Genomic DNA, 23,854 nt, shown 5'->3' with positions numbered 1-23,854 from the left:
TACACTCTGGAAAGTCACCTTTAGAGGTCTTGTCTTGTTTTTCTCGTATTTCCCTAATCTTTTGTGTTCCTCTATGTCTTTACTACAGGTTTCCTCTGAAACTTCTTTCAGTAAGCTCATTACATTTGCCATCTCCTTTTTGTCTCTTGTGATCTTGTTTTTAATTTCTTCCTCTTCTATACCAGTGATTACTATTGATTTGTTTATCTCTACTGAATCTCTGACTAACTTTCGATTGTTTTGGATTATTCTTTTCACCTCCTTTTTAATGCTTTTTTCCTCCACCCTTGTTTCTAAGTCTTTCTTTACTTTCACCATTTCAGCATACGTGGTCTCTACATCATTTTTGTAGCTTTGCACAGCTTCATTCACTTGTGTTATCTTCTCCTCAATATCACTGCTCTGGTCAATAAGACTGCTAACTTGCCTAATTGTCTCTGTGTCATTTTTGAACTCTTCCATAACACTCTCGTGATTGACTACTGTACTTGCCATTTCACTCATTTTCTTCCCAATTGTACTCAATTCCAGTTAGTTCACTGATGGTTGTGTCTTTCTTATTGGCCTCCCTTCCTAGTTTTTCTATTTCTTCCTTTTGCAAGTGCATCTGCTTCTTTATTTCATCAATTTCATTTTTGAAAGCCATTTCTAGTTTGTTTACACGTTCAACCAGTCTATTGTGGGTCTCTACTTCAACCAGTTCTTGGTAGAAATCATCATTTTGCTTTTTACCTTTATCCCTTTTCTTTTCCAAATTTGTTTTACTGAAGTATGTATCCATTTTGCAATACTTAAAGTGCAAAGCATGTACTTACAATCTCCTTGTTGTTGTAGTCTAAACAAACCTCAGCGATGACTCAGCGTATTCTTTCGTCTTGGTTCTATTTCCTGTTTTTACAAGTCTTGTTTAAACTTATTATTTTTTTCCTCTTTTATAATGAACAATCATTTAGTCTAACCTGGTACTGAGCTTGACTCATACAAAGATAGCCTTCTATTTAGGTAATGCCACTGGCCGTGATGATTTGGTACGGAGCGCCGGTGTCACACGTCCGCCTAGATTGAATCCCTGTGTGTGTGTGTGTGTGTGTGTGTGTGTGTGTAAAGAGGGCAGAATAGTGAGTGTGCAGCGAGGTGTACGAGTGAGTAGCGAGGAAAGGAGGCTGCCGGGTCTGATACAACACATATATTACTTCACCCTGACGCTTCGCCCCACACCCCTCTCTCAGTCACTCGTCATCCCCACCCCATCTCTCCCTGCCTCACCACATGCTTCAGCCAACCCTCCCACACTCATTCACACCGCACACTCAACTCTCACTCCCACACAACCACCAAGCCCAACCCATCCCTCACATCCGTATACCATATCCCCTTCCTATAGAGATGTGGGAAGTATTAATGATAATAGGAATAATAATAATAATAATAATAATAATAATAATAATAATAATGATAATATTAATATAATAATAATAATAATAATAATAATAATAATAATAATAATAATAACTAGACACATTTATATGTCTCCCTACAATGTGTAAGATTTTAACATCCATATTAACAGCCAAAACCTACAAGCACCTGGTGGATAACAACCTACCTCCAGGGGAACAAAAAAGCTGTAGAAAAGGGAGTGCTGGATGCCAAGACCAGCTGCTCATAAACAAAGCCATATAGGAGGAGACCAAAACCAGATAAAAGAACCTCACACCAGCTTGAGTTGACTACAAGAAGACATTCGACTCTGTTCTCCACAGCTGGATAATAAAATGCCTTGAAATCTACAACACCTCACCGATTATGACAGCCTTCATCAGAACCAATATGACGAAATTGAAGACAACCCTCAAACTCAACCACACGGAGGGAACTCTAACATCCAGACAGATCAAAATCAATAGCAGAACCTTGCAGGAGGACTCTCTCTCTCACCTCCTCTCTCCCAAATTGCTCTTGCTCCACTATCCTCTCTTCTGAACAACAGCGGCTATGGTTACAAGACAGGCAACACTATCATCAACCACCTGGTCTACACTGATGACCTGAAAACCTATGCCAAAAACGACGAAGAACAGAAAGGCCTACTCACCATCGTTAAAGGCTTTAGTGATGACATCGGAATGGAGTTCGGCCTTGACAAAAGTGCCAAAGCTTCCTTCAGAAGAGGAAAATTAAGAAATGCTGAAAACATCGAGTTTGATATAGATACCATCATCCAAGATCTAGAAGAAGAGGGAACATACAAATACCTTGGTGTGAATGAAGGAGATGGAATTCAGCAAGCTAAGATGAAAGAGAAAATACGAAAAGAGTACTACAGACATACGATTGGTGCTTAAGTCAGAACTCAATGCCACCAACAGAATAGAAGCAATGAACAACCTTGCAATCCCAGTCGTCACCTACAGCTTCATCATCATCGACTGGAAAATGGAAGAACTAAAGAAACTTGACCAAAAAACAAGAACACTGCTGACAATGGAAAAAATGCACCATCTTAAAGCGGACGTGGATAGGCTTTACCTCCCAAGAACATCTGAGGGAAGGGGTCTTATCCAAATTGAGACAACGTACAAAACAACCACGATCGGTCTTGGCATGTACCTCAAGACCAAAGAGGACAGTCTTCTTATGACTGCGAGAGGCCATAAACAAGCAAAGAAAACAACATTAGTACACCATGAAGCTGTCAAATTCTGAAGAGAGCTCAATAAACTAGAGTTCCAAATCATGGAAAATGAGCAAGCCACCAGCTTTGCTCGAAGAATAAAACTGAAAGCTAAACACCAAACACTAGAACACTTAAAGAGTAAATGGGAAGAAAAACCTCAACACGGGCAGTACCCGAAACGAGTCAGTGACAGAGATGTGGACCAAGCCCAAACAAACCGATGGCTAAAAACAGCAGGCCTAAAATCGGAAACGGAAGGGTTTATCATCGCAGCTCAAGACCAGTGCATTACAACTAATTACTGTATTACCGGAACAAGATCTTGAAAGACGGCACCAGTCCGATGTGCAGGATATGCTACAAACACCAAGAGACAATAGACCATCTAATCTCCGGCTGCTCAGACCAAAACAGAATACATACAAAGGCACAACAAAGCAGCAGTATACATCCACTAAGCAATCTGTAAGCACTATAACATCAAAGACAATTACTAAGAACATGAACCATCAATTGTTACAGAAAACGAAGAAGCTACTAAACTATGGAACATGCCAATCCAGACGGATAAAGAAATCAAAACCAACTGGCCCGACATAGTTGTGAAAGACAGAAAAGAAAGAACGTGTGTGTTTATCGATATGTCCGTCCCCAACGAAAGTAACACCTCCCTAAAAACAATTGAAAAGCTCTCCAGATACAAAGACCTGGAGATAGAAGTGAAAGGATGTGTGGAAAAATATACCAGCAAAATCCCCGGAAACATCAAGGTAAACGAGTTGCAGAAGATCGTCCTGCTAGGAACTGCTCCTATGTTGAGAAAGACCCTCATGGGAGCCCTAAGTTCAAGGGTTGGAATCGGCTCCATGAGTGAATATAGCAGGACTTCAAGGAATACATAATAATAATAATATTAACAATAACAACAACAACAACAACAACAACAACAACAAAATAATAATAATAATAATAACAATAATAATAATAATAGTAAGAGTAATAGTAATAATAATAAAAGTAATGTATGTATGAGCAAAGTGATGTGTACTGAAAGAGAAGATGGCTCCTGGTGTGATGTTCTACTGAATGGGAAGAGACCTGAATTTATACGAGGAATTTAAGTATCTGAATGCAGTGATTTACAAGATGTAAAAGTGCAAGGTAAATGGAGAGAAGAGTGTCATATGGAAGGAAAGTGGACTGTACTATGAAGGCTTTATTACGAAACAAAATGGACTGTACTATGAAGGCCTTATTACGAAACAAAATTCTAAACACTGCAGCTAGAAGAGAAATACAAGAAGGAATATTATTACCCAAACAAACATACGGGTGTGAGGCCCCTGGTGTGCCATGAAAACGAAAGGAGTTAGAACGGTGGAGGTGGGGGTCTTAAGGAACGTGTGTGGAGTGAGATGAGTGGACAGGATAGGAAATATGATTCGTGAAAAGATGTGGCATAAGACAGTCAGTGCACAAGGTAGTCTTTGACGGTGTGCTTACTGTATACGGTCATAGGGGGAGAACAAAAAGAGTATACGCGAGTCTGTCTGAAGGTGTGAGGAGGCGTGGTAGGCCAAGAAGAAGGTGGATATGCATGGTTAATAAGTGTGTAAGAAAGAGTTATGGAAGCTGACGAGAACTGACAAGAGATCCAGCTGGTTGGATAAGTTTTGTAAGGAAAAGTGCATGGTAAGGGCTTGTCATTATTTTTTAATTAACTAAGATCAGACTGACTTCCTCCAACAGGTAATTATAATGTTAAGTGTGGAATGCTGTACCTGTGAAATGGAGCCAGGATTACGAAAGCTTGAATGGCAAATGAATGAGTGTGTGGCCCATTTCACTAAGTTTGCTGTTGGGCAGTTTTTTTACCACCACCTTTTTTCCGTTTTCTTTCCTTTTTATACCGTACCTGAAGCCAGCTGTTGGGAAACAGAGGTGAGATGATGACGATGATGATGATGACGATGATGAAAATGATGATGATGATAATGATGATGCAAAATAATAATAATAATAATAATATTATTATTATTATTATTATTATTATTATTATTGTTGTTGTTATTATTATTATTATTGACATTTGGTAAATGGGGTCGCCCACCATCTACCCAGTGGCTTTGGTGCTACTTTCAAATGGCTACACACAGTGACAAGGTAAATGGCATCCTGTAAAATAAGAACCATTTAAGGCACTCCAACAGAACGGGACCTGAATGGGTTTATATCTGAGAGAGAGAGAGAGAGAGAGGGAGGGAGAGAGAGAGAGAGAGAGAGAGAGAGAGAGAGAGAGAGAGAGAGAAGGAGTGCTGGAGGGTAGAGGGAGGAGAGGAAGATGTGAGAGAAAAGGAGGAAGGAAGAGAGGGAAGGACAGAGGGAGTGGCAAAGAGAGAAAAGGGAAGGATGGGAGAGAAGAGGAGGGAAGAACTTGAGGGAAGGAGAGAAAGAGGGAGGTAATGGAGGAGTCTTCTTGCAACTGAAGGAGATGGACGAGTGAAGAGAGATGAAAGCTCTTGATATGATGAGGCTTACCTGTCTTGATGGAGGAGGAGGAGGAGAAGGCGGAGGAGGAGGAGGAGGAGGAGGAGGAGGAGGGTGTATTTAGAAGGTGGGATGGGAGGGAATGGCGGAACAAGGCATTACTGAAAGCCATACAAGTTTTAATCATCGCTTGGCATCAAAGAAGACGGTGACCAGATAGCGATGATGATGTGGAAGATGAAGGTGAGAGAGAGAGAGAGAGAGAGAGAGAGAGGTGGAATGCGGAGGGAAGAGGGAAGAGAGGAAGATGTGAGAGAAAAGGAGGGAGAGAGGGAAGGACAGAGAGAGTGGCAAAGAGAGAAAAGGGAAGGATGGGAAAGAAGAGGATGGACGAGGAGCTGGAGGGAAGGAGAAAGAGGGAGGTAATGAAGGAGTCTTCTTGCAACTGAAGGAGATGGACGAGTGAGGAGAGGGGAGAGCTCTGCATGTGATGAGGCTTACCTGCCTTGATAGAGGAGGAGGAGGAGGAGGAGGAGGAGGAGGGCATTACTAAAAGCCATTCAAGTTCTAATCATCGCTTGGCATCAAAGAAGACAGTAACCAGATAGGGATGATGACGTGGAAGATGAAGGTGAGAGAGAGAGAGAGAGAGAGAGAGAGAGAGAGAGAGAGAGACTGGATATAGTGACCCATTGATCTTAATAACAACAGGTCAACCATTTGTCGAAATCAGATAAATACTGATATAGTCATTTTGTTCACACAGACATAAGATCAAACTTTGACTTCTTGCCCTGTGATCTTAACATCTGACTGACTGTTCTCTGAACCCTTCATTCCTGCATTACGCTCAACACTTCCACCTAGTTTGGTCTAAACGAACATGAACTGCTTAAGTCGAAACTGCTAGGTCACTTCTGCCCGTGGCCTTTGATCTGTAATTCTCAGTAACAATAGATCAACCCTTGGACTGATGTAAATTAGGCTCAAGTCAAATTAAAACTGTTTTGTTAATTTTCTTCACACACACACACACACACACACACACACACACACACACTCTCTCTCTCTCTCTCTCTCTCTCTCTCTCTCTCTCTCTCTCTCTCTCTCTTCCTTCGCACCATTACGAAATATGCTTCCTAATTTGAATAAAATCATGTACCCTAGAGGCAGAAAAAATAGCATCAAGAATCCGTCGCCTAGCAGAGGGTAGTAAAGCTGAATGCCATGGATATTGCAATGTTTATGCCTTAACGTAGTGCTAGTTGTATGATGTAGTTATAGCAATGCATAGTCTAGCTGTTAGGAACTGCGCTGTGGATAGATCAGAATTTTACAGGCTCAGCGAAATCTGGCCCACCCTTAAGTTGCTGCCATTTTCTCAAGCTTCCTAATTTGAATAAAATCATATAGAGGCACACACACACACACACACACACACACACACACACACACACACACACACACACACACACCTGTATCACTCAGTTTAGTAACTCAAGAAACCACCGCCTACTAAGTATTCTTTCTGCACCTGCACCTGCTCCATCCATCCATTACTGTCATAATTTTTGCTAAAGCTGTATGACAAAAAAGTGGTCATTACAATAGTTTGACCTGATGGAAGATTCTCCGAGACGAAGGAAAATGGGATACTGCCACTCGGGTGTAAAATAAAGATAGAGAAAAATGACAAAATAAGGGAAGCGAAAGTTAAATGTAAAGTATTTTCGTAAAGCTTTGTGACGAGCGACTGCAAAATATAACAGTTTGGCCTGATGAGGGATTCTCTTGGACGGAGGAAAATGGTGCTACTGCCACTAGTATAAAAAGGTAAGGAAAACAATGTTAAAAATAAGAAGGAAAGCTAAATGAGGGTAATTTTTTACTTTTTTTGGGGGGGTGGAGGGAGGGGGGGAGCAAAACTGCATGACGAACGAGCGAACAGGATGGTAGTCTAGTTGATGGGACGGGAGGGTGATTTGGAAGATTGGATGGGGTGGAGTGGGATGGAGAGGGTGTGGCGGATCGGGGGGGGGGGGTCGGCAGAGGGAATGGGGAATGGGGAGAGGGTGGGAGGGAGGAAGAAGGGGGGGGTAGATAGGGAACTGAAGGTGAGAGGGAAACCAGAGGAATGGAAAAGGAATGAGTGAGAGATGGAAGACGGATGGAAAAAAGGAAATGGAAAGGAGGACAGATGCAACAGGAAAGGAAGAGGGATGGAAGATTGGATGATAACGAAATGGGCCAGGAAAGGGTGTGGCAGGTAAGGGTGGTGAGCAGAGGGATTGGGGAGTGGAAGGAAGGGAGAGATAGGGAATAGAGGGAAGAGCTGATAGGAGAATGGGGGAGGATAAGGGATGCAAGAGAGACTTGGAATGGATAGGCGGGATATAAGAGGGAGAGGCAATGAGGGGATAGAGAAGGGAAGACAGACGGGGAGGAGACAGAAGATGGAAGATAATTAGAGAGAGAGAGACTGCTTGATTACACTGTGGGCAGGGGAGGATAGAAAATGGGGGGTGGGGGTGAGGGGAAGATGGAAGACTTGATGAATTAGAGTGGGAGGGGAGAGTGCGTGTCTGATTTAAAGGATGCCAGATGATGATGATGGTGATGGTGATGATGATGATGATGATGAGAAGGTGGAGAAGGAGGAAGGGGGGGATGGAGTTGAGAGTGCAGGAGATATAAAAGATATAAAGAGAGGAATGGACGGAGAAGGGGTTAGTATGGCGATGGGGAAGGGGAGGGAAGAAAAAGGGTGTGTTAGGCGGAAATAGGTGATAAGGGAGGATGTGCGGGGGAGGGAAGGAAAAAATGTGGGGGAGAGTTCATGGGACCTGTTGCAGGTTAGTTGTAAATCTCTGTCACATTCTCTCTCTCTCTCTCTCTCTCTCTCTCTCTCTCTCTCTCTCTCTCTCACACACACACACACACAGTAATGTGAGCAAAAACAACAAATTTCAATAATGTATGCAAAACCACAAAGGGAAAAAGAAAAAAAGGCGAATTAGCAGGAAGAAACATGCAAAAATAATGAGAGAGAAAATGTTTGGCAAAATGCAAAGCGTAAAATCTATAATAACGGATTATATCAAAGGGTGGGAAATACTCAGAAAAAATGAGTAAAGGAATATCAATAAAAAACAAAAACAAAACTGAAGGACAATTATTAATAATATATATGTTTAAAAGGGCGAATACGAAATGGGGGTACCGTTGCGTACACATATTCGAGAAAGTGACTGTAGAATGGAAAGGACGAAATTAGATTTTTTTAAAAACAGACTTCGAAATAGATGTGAAAACCATCAGAGGAAAGATTAATATAATAAAGGACGATGGTAAACAGAGTAAATAACAACAACAACAACCACAGCCACCACTACCATCACCAACGATCATCATCTTCATCCAACCCCTTTTCTCGTTCCATTAGGAGCGCAGAACCCGTGGGCTACGCCACTCAGTCCTGACATTAAAGGCAAGGGAAAGCAGCACCACTCCCAAGTGGCATTATGTCTGAACTATGTTCTAAACTAGCCCGCAGGTGTAAACTTTCACAGGCTCAATTCCATCTATTTCTTCGTTCTCTTTCACTCCTCCTCGCCCCCTCGTCTTGAATCTTGAGCACCCATATACTTCCTGTTATATACCCTAACGTAATCTTTCCCTCTGTCTTTTCCATTCCTCAACTTTTCTTCGCCCTATTTCATCCGTTTTACACCTTCTTTCTCTAGTTCTTCCTATTCTTCTGCATTCCTCTTTTCTACCTCGCTTTCCTCTCGACTTTTCCCCTTTCACATTTTTCTCAACCCTTCCGAAACCCTCTCGCCTTCTCCTACCGGTCTTCCTTTCCTTTTGGCCCCATTTTCTCCCTTATTTTTCACCTCCCTTCTTCTTCCCTCCTCTCCCTTCTAATCCCCTCCATTCTCTTCTCACTTCCTTTCATCGCTTCTCACTCACTCTCTTTTTTCCCCCGTCTCCAACCCTTCTATCCAGTCCTCTCCCTTCCCTCTCTCTTCCCACCCCGTCATCTATCCCATTCCTTCCTCTCCACTCGCTTCCCTTCTGTCTCCTCCCCTCCCCTCTCTTCTCTCCCCTCCTTTCCCTTCTCAAGATCTTCCCTCCTCTCCCCTCCTGTCTCTCCCCTTCCCTCTCCCCCAGGCCTTTACCTTTCATCTTTCCGATCCTCTCTTAACCCCTCCTCAATTCCTTACCCTCCCTTGCCTCTCCTTCCCTCCCTTCTCACTTCCACCCTTCTCTCTCCTCCTCCACTGTATTTTTACACTCTTTCCTACATTCCTCCACTTACCCTCTACCCCTTTCTCATCACCCTTCTTATCTCCACCTCTCTCTCATCTCCCTCCTTACCTCTACTCCCCCCCCCCCTCGCCCGGGCTCCATTAACACTATATCAGGATATTCTGGCGGCTTGTTTGCTGGGTGTAGCTTGGTGTCGGCCTGAGATATTACCGCTCCGCTTGGCCAGCCCCTGTAAGTACCCTCTCAGGCCCTCCCTCATCCCCTTCTCGTCCCTCTCCCACCATCTTTAATTCTCCTTTTAAGCACCGTCGCTCTCTATATAAGTTCTTCTTCATGTCCCCTTGAAAGTCTCCTTCTTAGACCCCTTTACCTCCCATTCGTGGCACCCCTTACTTTCCTTGTGAGTCCCCTTTTATCCCCTTTGTCGTCTCCTCTGATATGTCCCCGTAAGTTCTAGTCCCCCTTTTGACATTAAGTCCTCTTCTCACCCCCTAATAAGGCACCAATCCTAGGTACTCTCTTTATCTCCAACCCTTGAAGTAATATTCTTCCCTTCCCTCACCCTCTTTAGCTCTTCCTCTTGACTCACTCTGCCTAATAAATCATCATTTAGTTCCCATTTAAGTCCATTTCTTGGTCCCACTCATCCCCCCCCCCTTTCAGGTCCCCCTTCCTCTCCTAGAAATCTCCCTCTTGGTCCTCTTTCACCTTTAGGTTTTCCTCTTGACTCTCTCTTGCCCTCCTCCTCTCAAACCCCGCTTAAGACCTCCTTTAGCCCCCCCCCCACCTCCATTACAGCCCCGTCCTTGGATCCCTTTTGAATAGAGAGAGAGAGAGAGAGAGAGAGTATCCAAAATCAAAGTCGTCGGAAGGTTGAAAGCGGTGCTATAAATCATGAAGTCAGGCTCTGGACGGAACCCACATAAACCCTCACTCTGCTGCAGGAAGTGAGAGAGAGAGAGAGAGAGAGAGAGAGAGAGAGAGAGAGAGAGAGGGGACTGCCACTGGGATAAATATTCAGTTTAATTCACACAACATAAAATACCTCCATCAAATATGCAGAACTCGCTCCACTAATTGCATTATGAAAACAGAACTGGATATTACCACACATAAATTAAAACAAAACAATGTAACAATAAATAAAGTCTACTTTGTTTTTTAATTCCCCAACGTCTGGCACGAGTATCTGGTGGTGAAGAGATAATCATCACCATGCTCATCATCATCATCATCATCATGTCCGTTTTCCCCATGTAAGGTTGAGGTGATGTTGGAGTACAAACCTACTCCATTAAGGCTCCCAGGCTCCTGTGACCAATGAGGCTGAGAGTCAAATCCACGGAGAGAAAACCAGGTGAGACGAGCGACAGGACACTTCTTAGCGATGTACAGTACACCCGAGGAAAGTTCCGCGTTATACACTCGCTCACCACTTCGAAATAGTAAACGTGAGACAAGTGGTAGCGAAGCAGTGGCCAACCTTCATCTATTTGGTAACTGTGAGAAGGATGGGGATGGATGAGGGAGGGGTAGGAACTATCAGCTTCCCCAACCTTCCTCCTCCCTTAACCTCTCCCCTCTCACACAGTGGTGCCAGACATTTGAGTGTCTGGCTACTGCTTCGCTAGTGGTTGTCTCACACATAAAGGTACGAACTCGCAGGCAGGTGTATAAGGCGGAACTTTCCTCGGGTGTACGTATTGCGGATGACCTGTACGCACCTGACATGACCTCACTTCTCTCTTATACATGTTCTAGTCGTATTTTATGGGTTTGGAAGCGCATCTGATCCTAAGGGCAGGAACACCACTATCTATCCGATCCTAAGGGCCCATTAACACCACTATCTGATTCTAAGGGCGCAGGAACACCACTATCTGAGTCAAAGGGCCCATTAACATCATTATCTATCTGATACTGAGGACGCAGGAACACAACTATCTATTAATGGGAAAGTGACTCGCCCCTACCCAGTGTTTCACAGTGAAAGACCCTTACCCACTCTCTCTCTCTCTCTCTCTCTCTCTCTCAACGATTAATAGCTGGAGAGACTTCTGGAACCCTCTATTTACCTCTTCACCACTAGAGGTCAGTCTTAAGAGAAGAATAATCGTCTGAACACAGCAGGAATAATGCATACAGTATAAATCTGTCACGTGACTGAAGGGATAATATAAACAGCGAGTACACACAGCCCCAAGAGAGTATTTATACTGCTGTAAATCCCGACTCACTATAACTGCAACGAGGCCTGATTTTTTACAGTTAAATTCCCTGGATAATATTTCACATATGATATTACTTTTTCCTCCAACCCACTGTACCTTGGCCTAAAATTGCCATCCCTCCACCTTCAATGCCGAGTCATAACAATAGATTAACACTAGAATATGATGCTAATCACGAAGAAGTACTACAGAATGCATGTAGTGACGCAGTATTGTCTTCCTGGGCTACTGAGCTACTTGAAATAATACGTAAAAACATGAAATTTGAGCCAGCTTGAAGTGAATGAGCTTCAGAACGTTCTTTTCATTTCCTTCTTGCTATACCCTCACTGTTATATTCAGCTTTGGATAGATTTATCGAACTACAGGTGTTAGACATAGGTGTAAAAAACCTGTTTCGAAGAAGAAACCCTTCTTAAATATAATAAAGTCGTGTGGTAGTAACCCGAATATACTAAAAACCATATTGCCGAACCAAATGGCCTTTTCTAGTGAAGTGCAGATTGGCGTCAGTGGCACCAGCCGTGTTCGTACATCCGACACTCAACACCCAAGCCAGGCTTCATTTCACCTGTAATTTTCTTCTCATTCAAAATGGCCGACGAGAGAGAGAGCGAGAGAGAGAGAGAGAGAGAGAGAGAGAGAGACTGGCAGTGTTAAGTAGGATATACTGTATATGTATAATTATATAGTATAAAGACAGACATGTAGATGGATAGACTGATACACAGAGAGATAGACAGATAGGTACAGAAATATATAAACATCGATCGACAGAGACAGGTGAAGATATACAGAAATTCATACATGTAAGTTGATGGGTAAATACAGACACATAGAGAGATACTCATAGATATACATAAACAGAAATATGCACATATCCATATACGAATGTATGTATCTATGTATAAATGCATATTTATATTTATCCAGGTTTTTATACTTTTATTTAAATGTATATAAACTTACGTACACTCTCCCCCCCCCCCTCTCTCTGTCTTTCCTTTCTGTTTCTTTTCCTGGTTCTTCCTCCATGTGTCTTTCAGTCGGGCTAAACCTTCAACCCGAGGACGTGTTTTTCATTTTGCTCAAGCTAGTAAACCCCTGCATGAACCACTACCATCTTTAAGAGGCACCTGCAATGAAAGAGAGAGTGGTAACCCGAATTAACTTTACCTCATCCTGACAAAGTATGAGGGCTGGTAATGGCTGTTTTTGTATGCGTCAGTCTGTTTATGAATTCCTGCTTGGAACTCCCCCCTCCCCCAGACCACACCGTAAAAGAATTCCCCCCGATGTAAATCACAGCTTTCGACACAGTTTTTGGAACAGTTTGTCTCTGGCATTCAGATTTGCCAGGCTATAACTCTCCTTCCCTGTCTTCTCTATAGCTGCTTCTGTGCTCTCTCTCTCTCTCTACCTACCTACCTACCTACCTAACTCCTCTGCTTCCCACTCTCCTTCCCCCTCCCTCCGTTCTCTACCTTCTGCCTCCTCATCAACCCCTATCATTCTTCACCTGGTTATAGATACACACCTATAATCAGTCTCTGTTTACAAGGTTCCAAGTCACCCCGAAATTACTGTATCTTTCCACTAAACAATACTTCTTTCATTGGCAGTTCTTTAATTTATGGACAGTTTACCATTTATTTTTCCGTAATGGCCACTGAAGGAATCCATGCGATGACTTTTTTTTTTCCAGTCTGACGCCGGATCCAGTGAGGGGTTGGCCAAGGCCAGAATATATCTAGTCTTTTTTGTCCACAACCCCTACACACACACAGACACACACAGACACACACACACACACACACACAGTCACACAGTCACAAAAACACCCTCTTTCCCTTCCTTTCGCACATCACACACAGGGCCTCACAGTGTGTGTGTGTGTGTGTGTGTGTGTGTAGGGGGGGGGCAGGTCTATGCATGCACAATTTTATGCAATTTCTCCCTCATTGAGCTGATAATTGCTGAACGTATCATATTTATCACACCGTCGACGTAAACATATCACAGTTCGGTCGTAACTCAGTGCCACGGTGTGTGATTTGTAAATGTGTAAATACGTGTGTAGGAAAGACTTCAGGGGCATACTTCAGGTGCTAAAGGAGCGCTCTGAGCATCTCTACCTTAGTTAAATACATTGTCTACAACAGTCTAAAGGGGACTGACGTGTAAGCGAGCGGACGCTTGTTGCTTATCCATCATGAGCCAGACAATGATGGGGATCATTTTTTTTTTTACTGGATCTGTCTAATTTTCATACATGTTTTGTGGGCTCAAGTAAACCGCAAAACCTGTTAGCTTGACTGAATTGGTCTAATACTTCCAGGTGAATTATAATATGGGTGTGATTGGTGTGGATGTGATTGGTGTAGGTGTGATTGGTGTGAATGTGATTGGTGTGAATGTAATTGGTGTGAATGTGGTTGGTGTTTATGTGATTGGTGTGGATGTGATTGGTGTGGATGTGATTGGTGTGGATGTGATTAGTGTGGATGTAATTGGTGTTGATGTAACTGGCGTGGAAGTAATTGGTGTGGATGTGATTGGTGTGGATGTGATTGGTGTAGTTGTGACTGGGTGTGATTGGTGTGGGTGTGATTGGTGTGGGTGTGATTGGTGTGGATATGATTAGTGTGGATGTGATTGGTGTGGGTGTGACTGGTGTGGATGTGACTCCTGTGGATATGATTGGTGTGGATGTGATTGAAAGTATTAAGGGAAAGACTCCGAGATGGCTCGACCATGTGTAGGGGATGAGAATGAAGAACTGTCAAGGAAAATGTAGGCTACGTGAATGAGGTGGAGGGGAGAAGAAGACGTAGGATAAGCTGGAATGAGCAGCTACTTTCAAAACCTAGTAATCTTTGAAACCGAATTAACTTTCCAGAATGTTATATGAGCTTCATAACTGTTCGACAAAAAAGTAGAACGATATTATTGTCTGGTTCTGTACCCGTGAGACATGTCTGGGAATGGTGATTATCAGATTACAGAAAAAATTACTGTGCCTTAAAAAGAGGCCTGTAATTAACACAGCGAGTTAGAACTACGAGGGTAATACACAAGAAACACAGACCTTCAATATTGAGGAAATTGCCTGTCCGAGGTAACTGAGAAGCAGTAATTAGGTCTATTCTGGCAGCCTACTTTACGCCCGGGGTCGGGTGGTGGGCTTTGTGGTGGTTGTGGTAGTTTGTGGTGGTTGTGGTAGTTTGTGGTGGTTGTGGTAGTTTGTGGTGGTTGTGGTAGTTTGTGGTGGTTGTGGTAGTTTGTGATGGATTTGGTAGTTTGTGGTGGTTGTGGTAGTTTGTGGTCGCTATGGTAGTTAGTGGTAGTTGTGGTAGTTTGTGGTCGCTATGGTAGTTAGTGGTGGTTGTGGTAGTTTGTGGTGGTTGTGGTAGTTTGTGGTGGTTGTGGTAGTTTGTGGTGGTTGTGGTAGTTAGTGGTGGTTGTGGTAGTTAGTGGTGGTTGTGGTAGTTAGTGGTGGTTGTGGTAGTTTGTGGTGGTTGTGGTAGTTTGTGGTGGTTGTGGTAGTTTGTGGTGGTCGTGGGAGTTTGTGATGGTTGCTGGAGGTGGTGCTACTTTTGAGGGTTTGTGAGAGCTTTTTTATTTATTTATTTATTTATTTTTTTTGTTACAGTGTGTGGACGTTGTAATATTTAATAAATTCTCTTTAACCCATTCACTGAGAAGAAGTTTTGTAGGTTATATAAAAGTGTCAGGCAGTTGGAGGAAAAGATACCCAAATCATCCTCGTAAGTGATGAATTCAGGAAGGTAGGCAGTATTTTCTATCTGATCTACACTCTTATGTAACGATATTTCATTTAACGTGTATTTAGTATGTCCTCAGTCAGTGCTGTGGCAACACCTGTCCAGCTTATGTGTTATTCATTAGTTTATATTTCGGGATCCCATCCACCTCGTTCATCATTCAACCACCACCCATCCACTCTCTTCTCTTCTACTTCATTTCGCTTCTCGAATAATAATAATAATAATAATAATAATAATAATAATAATAATAATATAATAATAATAATAATAATAATAATAATAACAATAATAATATAATAATAATAATAAAAGTAATAATAATAATAATAAAAGTAATAATAATAATAATAATAAAAGTAATAATAATAATAATAATAATAATAATATGAAATAAACAAATAATTAAATAAATAACTACAAAACACAGAGTGCATAAATCCGCCAATGCCACTGTCATTAAAATGGTTCCGGATCCGGATCCATGGAGAAAGGACACTGATCCGCATCCCGATCCGCTCCAAAATTTAATCAATTCTTTCTTGGTCCATGGCCCACCCTTCCACAAAATTTGATTAAACTTCATTGAGAATTTTTGGATATATTGTGGGATACTAAGGATCCCAATCCGGATCCGCCCAAAATTTATTCAATTTTTTCTTGGTCCATGGCCCATCCTTCCACAAAATTTCACTAAAATCGCAGAGAACTTTTGGAGATGTTGTACCGGATACTCCGCCAAAATTTAATTACTACTTCCATGGCCCATGTTCCACCCTTCCACAAAATTTCCTTGAAGTTCATTGAGAACTTTTGAAATATCGTCTGGACAGACAGACAGACAGACAGAGAAATATAAGTGAATACATAACTTCCTCCAACTTCGTTGGCGGAGGTAAATACTTAAATAATCACAAAAACAAACCAAACTTGAAGCTGAACCAAAATTCCTGTGAAACTACCCAAACCTGTTTCCTTTTAACCTGGGAAAGATCCTTAACCCCCTTCAGGTCAGTGAAGGTCAAGTGTGGTTAGAATGGAAGGTCTGGCAAGCGACCAAATGGATTCATTCCGATCCCAGAAATGAGGTTCACTGACCATCATACACCCACAGTTTACGAATGAAGCGGAAGGAAGCTGCCCAGCTCCATCAGATGAACAATGGAGTATAGTAAATAATATGAGTTCAGCACATACCACAGCGACGCCCAGTGGCAGGTACAGTCATAAGAAAAACTATCGTTAACCTTCAGTGCTATCCACTGTGATACAACGACGAAGTGTTGTGGAATGACGGGACAGGAAAGTTTGTACCGCAAACCCGTCAATGTCGGTTATATGAGACACAGATATCAGAATTTGTGCTAAATATAATAAAAGCTAATTAGATCGTTTGGCCTCTGTGCATAAAGACAATACGTTTTATCATCCGGCACAGAATTCATTAAATAAAAATATAACAGAATGGTGTAGAGTCGGCAACACACATGCAGACGGGCAATGAGTATGTGTACCCATGCCAGACGTATGATAGTAATTCAGCCGATAAAAGCCAAGTTAGTAAATTTCAATGTAATAATGATATGTATTGCCTTCTACATATAATAAATGTTGAGTGGAAGAAAAATAATAATACGTGTTCAGTCTCATTGCTTTAATTATTGTAAACCCACCTCCTGCTTCCAAAACAGCCTCTAGACGTCGACGCATGGATGCCACTGACTGAAGCTTCCATCTGAAGCATTTAACCACTCATCCAAAGCAAACAATGAACTCGTGTACCCCTGCTATACAGTCATAAAAGAAGTCGATGCCTATAGATTTAATACACTTCTAAACAATTAATTTGTTGTGTTCCATAGATAATAAGTGCTAAAGAGTAGGAAAATAATAAACGTGCCGAGTTTCAATATTAACCTCCGGCGGGGCGCTCAGGGTAACGCAAGCACTTCCTCTAAATTTCCCCGCCATATGGCTCATTCTAGCTCATTATTCCAACTCTTGTAATGGGATTGTGATATGGCAACACTAGATAGGGGAGGGGCGAACAGCAAAGATCCGCCCACATAGCCCAGCTAACGTTCGGTTAGCATCGAACATCCCTGAGGTAACGATACTTTTTCTTATGACTGTACACACACCAGAACTCACCTGGAGGAAGGAAACGAAATAGTATTATTGAAATGACTATAGTTTTGCCAACAAGGGTGAAATCAATCCCAAATTATATAACATACGATCAAGGTCATTGCCTGAAGAGAATGCAACAATACATCATCATGATCATCAATCATCGTCATCAGCACCATCATCATGAATCCTCGTCATCATCACCGGTATCGTCATCGTCATCATCAGTCAATCATCAGTCATCGTCATCATCATCATCATCATCGTTATCAGTCAATCATCAATCATCTTCATCACCATCATCATCATTCATCTTCGTCACCGTTATCATCATCAGTCAATCATCAACCAACGTCATCATCACCATCACCATTGTCATCGTCACCGTCATCATCATCACTTTCATCATCATCAATATCATTATCATCATCATCATCATTATTATCATCATCAACATCACCATTATCATCAACAACGCCATCTAGACCTACTGTTCCACCAGAGAATGGAGTAAGGTCGAATCCAAAAATATGAAAAAGGAAAGTATGACATTATTTTGACCATAATATCTGCACATAATCTTTCTGGAATAATTTTTATTTTCATTGTTTTTTTCACAGGTACACTTTACATTCAGCTGCCGGAGAGTCAAATAAAATATATCGTCAGAAGCGATCAGTTACGAGTCTAATGGACCAATTATAGGGCCAAAAAAATCACTTACCCATAACGAATACGTAAAAAAAAAAAAAAGTATAAAATTAATTGTTAAAAGCGATCGTAACTGACCAAAGAGTAAACGATTTTAATTTTGGCAGAGGCTGGACTAGGGAGAAGGTTGTATGGGTTGGTAATTTTCAGTCAATTCTCGTTGTGTATGGCGGTCATGGTTAGGACAACTTTAGCGTTTGAATTGTGAGTCATGGGAGCCTGAGAGTGCTTATATTACCAGCTAAACTCGAATGGACGGGGCAAATTCATTATCTTGTCAAATCCAAACAATCTTAGAGAGTCATAGGAGCCTACAGGTATTAATATTGTAATTATTTACTCTCTAATGATCGGTAAATAACGCCAGGGGAATACATGGAACTGAGAGTGAATCAGAGGAGCCCGGGAATGTTAATAGATGTGCCAGGAAAGTAAAGAGTTTTGTTTTGAAGATGCTGCACGATTCCTTCTTGCATCAAAATTCAGCCGCCCTGAATGTAGAGGTTAGTGGATATCAGGAGGAAGAGGAGGAGGAGGAGGAGGAGGAAGAGGAGGAGGAGATGGGGGTTTTACTCCTTTTACACAAGTGATTGTCATCCAGGAGTAAATTTACCCCCTGGTGGTAAAAAATTACATGGCAGAGGGTAAATATTTCGTATCTGAAAATGACTCAGCTTATGGTATTTTTGTTTGATACTGTTTGTTTCTTCCTTCATCAAAGTTTATTTCGTGCAAAACCTTAATATTAAAGGTGTTTCTGTATCTTTTTTTCTTTTCTTCTTTTTTGCCTTTATGCCGGCTATGTATTTTTTGTATGGGGGTAAGGGGGCAAAGAGCTAAATACGTCAAACCAAGAGGGTAAATGACAGAGGAAAGGGTGAGAATTGCTGTTTTATACTAACGTGACCTACAACTATCACCTCTATATCTTCAAAGCTGACCCGTAACAGTATATTAACACCAGAATATAATGGTAGCCACAAAAAAAAAAAAAAAAAAAAAAAAAGTGCCATGGAAAGGACATAAATTCGTAGCATGGTCAATCTTTGGTACTAAGCCATGTGAAATGGAAAAAAACGAAACCCTGAACCAAATTAAAGTGTGGGAAGTATACCAAAATCGGAATGTACCAGTAAATTATGGTCTACGACAAAAAATATAAATAAATAAATAAAAATCGTACAACACCAAACCCTCTTGCCCGTGTGCCGCCATTAACTCTTTTATGGTGGGAATTACTCCAACGTTTCATTACAGCTTTCGCCAAACGATTTTATTGAGCTTAGGTTGCGTACGCGAGCCTGAAATCGTCAATCCTTTCGCCGCAACATGTAAACTTTGTATTTTATTCTGATTATTCCCACGAGACGATTTCATTTGGCTCTGGAAAACTGATAATGCCAGACGATTTTATTCAACTGGGTGAAATCCATCGCAGCCGAGGGGTTAAGTAGCAATGAGATATTTGTTGCGGGATATGGACTGGGATGAGTCCGAGTTAGACCAAGATCAGGTGGCATATCAATCGTAATGTTGAGAGAGAGAGAGAGAGAGAGAGAGAGAGAGAGAGGGAGGGAGGGAGGGGGGGGGATTTACCCTCATTAATCTTCGTGGAAAAGTTTGAATAGAGACAAACGCACGGTTTGATAAAAGGATATTAATGCTTCTCACCTCACTGGCATAATACTGTGGAAAGATGGTGTTATAACCCCATCAGCCACACACACACACACACACACACACACACACACACACACACACACCACATTAAGGCGAAAATATGTTTGTGAAATAACTGGTGAGTTGCATCAGTTCCTCTTCAAACGTCTCTCCCTAGCTAAGATAGTCACGTCTGGAGGGAGCACGGGTTAAACGAAAAAAGAAATGAATAAACAAATAAATGAAAATGTTGAGCTGAAAGTGATATTACTCTTATTTAGCTAAGCAGAAGATCCTACAGTTCATTCACTTTAACTTGGCCCAGATTTTCGTTTATTTCGCGTCGCTCACTGGCAGCAAAAGACAATTCTGCAGCGCTACATCCTCTCCATGGCACTTCTTCGTGACTAATACTATATTCTAGCGTTAATCACTTGCTACAGCTCAATAATCAAGATGGAGGGATGGCGATTTTAGGCCAAGTTTAAGTGAACATGTTTAGTAGTGAAAGAATTACTGAAGGAGCACAGATGGATTACTGAAGGATTAATGAAGCATTAATGAAGGGTTACTGAAGAATTATTGAAGGACTAATGAAGAATTATTGAATGATTAATGTAGAATTATTGAAGGACTACTGACGGATTACTGATGGATTATTGAAGGATTACTGAAGGATTACCAAGAGATTACGGATGAATTATTGAAAAATTACCAAAGGATTACTGAAGGCTATGTAATTATAATTTCTGCAGTTCCAAAAGCCTTCCTAACACCTTTTTTTGTCAGCGCTTTATTTTGTTTATTACACCTTGCTACACTCTTCTCTGTTACATACATCATTACATTATCGCCATACTCAGCAGTCGTACAAAATCATATTAACCCCCTATATCCAAAAATAAATCGCTGAGCAAGAAGTGTTACGGAGTTTTCTTAACCGACGAGAATATTTTTTTTTTTTTTTTTTTTTTTATGCGAGGAAGAAGGAACCAAAGGCCATGAGCCCGCAGTAACAGTTCCCTCCAAGAGAAAAACAAAATACAATAGAGAGCCAAATTCAAGATCCGATCATTTTGAGATGCCTGGACACACTGCGTTTGAAAGACTGGAGATCATAGGCAGGAGGAAATACAGACAGAGGGAGACAGTTCCAGAGCTGACCTGTTGCATGAATGAAAGACTGGGAGTAACGGTTAACTCTTGCATTAGAGAGTTGGACAGAAAAGGGATGAGAGTTTGCTGCCAGACTGGTGCTACGCGCCCGTCGTAGAGGTGGAGGAATGCAAGCAGACAGTTCAGAGGAGCAGTGACCATTAAAGTAGCGATAGAAAAGAGATAAAGATGCAACAGTGCGGCGAAGAGACAGAGGTTGAAGGGAGTCAGTAAGAGGAGGAGAGTTAATGAGACGAAAAGCCAAGGACTTTATTAAATCCATATTAATCCCTCCAGTTCCAAATCCCTCCTTAGCTGAAGAAAACCGTCTGTAAATAGCACAATAATGAACTAAGAAACACGTCCTGGTAGTGAAGGGGCTGTCACCTCCCTCAGCATAATCAGGTGGAAAGATAACGTTAACACCTGCCTCGTCCCTCAGAGATAAGACATGGGGGGGGGGGGGCACACAAAGGTTCCTCTTTTATTAGGGACATTAACACACTGAGACCAGGCATTTGTTTTTGCGTGTATTTCTTGTTATATCCAGACGATTAAATCCAGCTTAGACTTTAGAACGAGAGAGAGAGAGAGAGAGAGAGGAGAATTTACCCTCACTAAATTTCATACACCGCAATACTACAAGGGTGCTGGAGAAAGACGCCTTCACGTGGTGGCACCGACAGAGCCACGGCCGCTATAAAAACGCCCCTCAACTCCCTCTCTATACCCCGAAAGGAGGATGGTGGACGGCAGATGAGTAACTTCAGCCTGGCGTCCTGCTTCACGTCAAGATAAGTTTGGAGTAACAACAACAATAACAGAAACAGCTACAATAACAACAATAATAACAACAGCAGCAACAATAACAACAATAATAACAACAGCAGCATCAACAAAAACAAGAACAATAACAGCAGCAGAAGCAACAACAATAACAACAAATGCAACAGGCCTTTCTTGCACTGAACAAAGTCGTATGGTTGCAGCGGGAACATACCTAAAATGACGTCACAAGAGGTTAATATCTACCATCACAGGAGGTTAATATCTACCATCACAAGAGGTTAATATCTACCATCACAGGAGGTTAATATCTACCATCACAAAAGGTTAATATCTACCATCACAGGAGGTTAATATCTACCATCACAGGAGGTTAATATCTACCATCACAGGAGGTTAATATCTACCATCACAAGAGGTTAATATCTACCATCACAAGAGGTTAATATCTACCATCACAGGAGGTTAATATCTACCATCACAGGAGGTTAATATCTACCATCACAAGAGGTTAATATCTACCATCACAAGAGGTTAATATCTACCATCACAGGAGGTTAATATCTACCATCACAGGAGGTTAATATCTACCATCACAGGAGGTTAATATCTACCATCACAAGAGGTTAATATCTACCATCACAAGAGGTTAATATCTACCATCACAGGAGGTTAATATCTACCATCACAGGAGGTTAATATCTACCATCACAGGAGGTTAATATCTACCATCACAGGAGGTTAATATCTACCATCACAGGGGGTTAATATCTACCATCACAGACGGTTAATATCTACCATCACAAGAGGTTAATATCTACCATCACAGGAGGTTAATATCCACCATCACAGGAGGTTAATATCTACCATCACAAGAGGTTAATATCTACCATCACAAGAGGTTAATATCTACCATCACAGGAGGGTAATATCTACCGTGGTCGGCGGAGTCTATAAGGCCACACTAACAGGCAGGTCGCTATCTTGTGATGGTGGAATTATATAAACTATGTGACGGTAATTATCTGAAGTCTTATCTTTGTAATGGAAATGAAGTGAGGCCGGTGTGATGATGGAGGCGGAGGAGGGAAACGCTGAGGGAGGAGGGAAACGCTGAGGGAGGAGGGACAGAGGAGGAATGAGGAGGCGACAGGAGGAGGGACTGAGAAGGTGTGAGAGGACGAGAGAGGAGAGAAGGTGTGAGGAATGAATGAAAGAAGTGGGGAAAGAAGATGAGACAGGGGAGGGGGGGAGGTTGAGGTGTGGGAGGATAAGTGTAGGAAATGAATTATGAAGGGAAACGAAGGAACGGAGGAGGGGAGGGGGAAGCAATGTATCTGAGGGGGAAACGAGGAGGGACGAGGTGAGGGGAAGGCTGAGAGGAATGAGAGAGGGGAAGGAGAAACGAGGTGGAGGGTAGGAGTGGAAGTGTTGGGAAGGAGTGAAAGTGGGGAGGGTGTGTGAAGCAAGGGGTGGGGTGAGTGTACGGGATAGGGGAAAAAAGGAGAAGGAGTCGGGGAAAGGTGGGAGGGGAGCGAGGGTGGGGAAGAAGAAACAAGAATGGGGGAAGAGAGAACGAGGAAGAGAAGTGATGGGGATAGTGGGGGAAGCGAGATATGAAGTGAAGAAGGTGAAGAGGACTTAGAGGAATGAGAGGAAGTGTACAAGGAGCACAAAGTTATCGTGGCTGGTAAATAACAAAACTATTCTATCAACTAAAGACAATGACAGAAAAGTAGGAAGGCCCATCCCCCCCCCCCACATTAAACCCTCCAGCTGAAACCGTCAGGAAATAGTGAGTAGAACCACCATGCAGCACAGAAAAGCTGTCAAGGAAAATTCATAAGAAAGAGGGAAAGGAAATCTTATTCTACACTATCTACCTGAAAGATAGATGCAAGAGGGGGTGAAGAAGGAGGAAGGAGTGGAGTGGGAGGGGAAAGGGATACGAGTAAAGGGAGGGG

This window comes from Coenobita brevimanus, chromosome 1 (genome assembly GCF_032717465.1).
Source record: "Coenobita brevimanus isolate Jiangsu-jjx chromosome 1, ASM3271746v2, whole genome shotgun sequence".
NCBI lineage: Eukaryota > Metazoa > Arthropoda > Malacostraca > Decapoda > Coenobitidae > Coenobita > Coenobita brevimanus.
Note: the sequence above shows the minus strand (reverse complement) of the source record.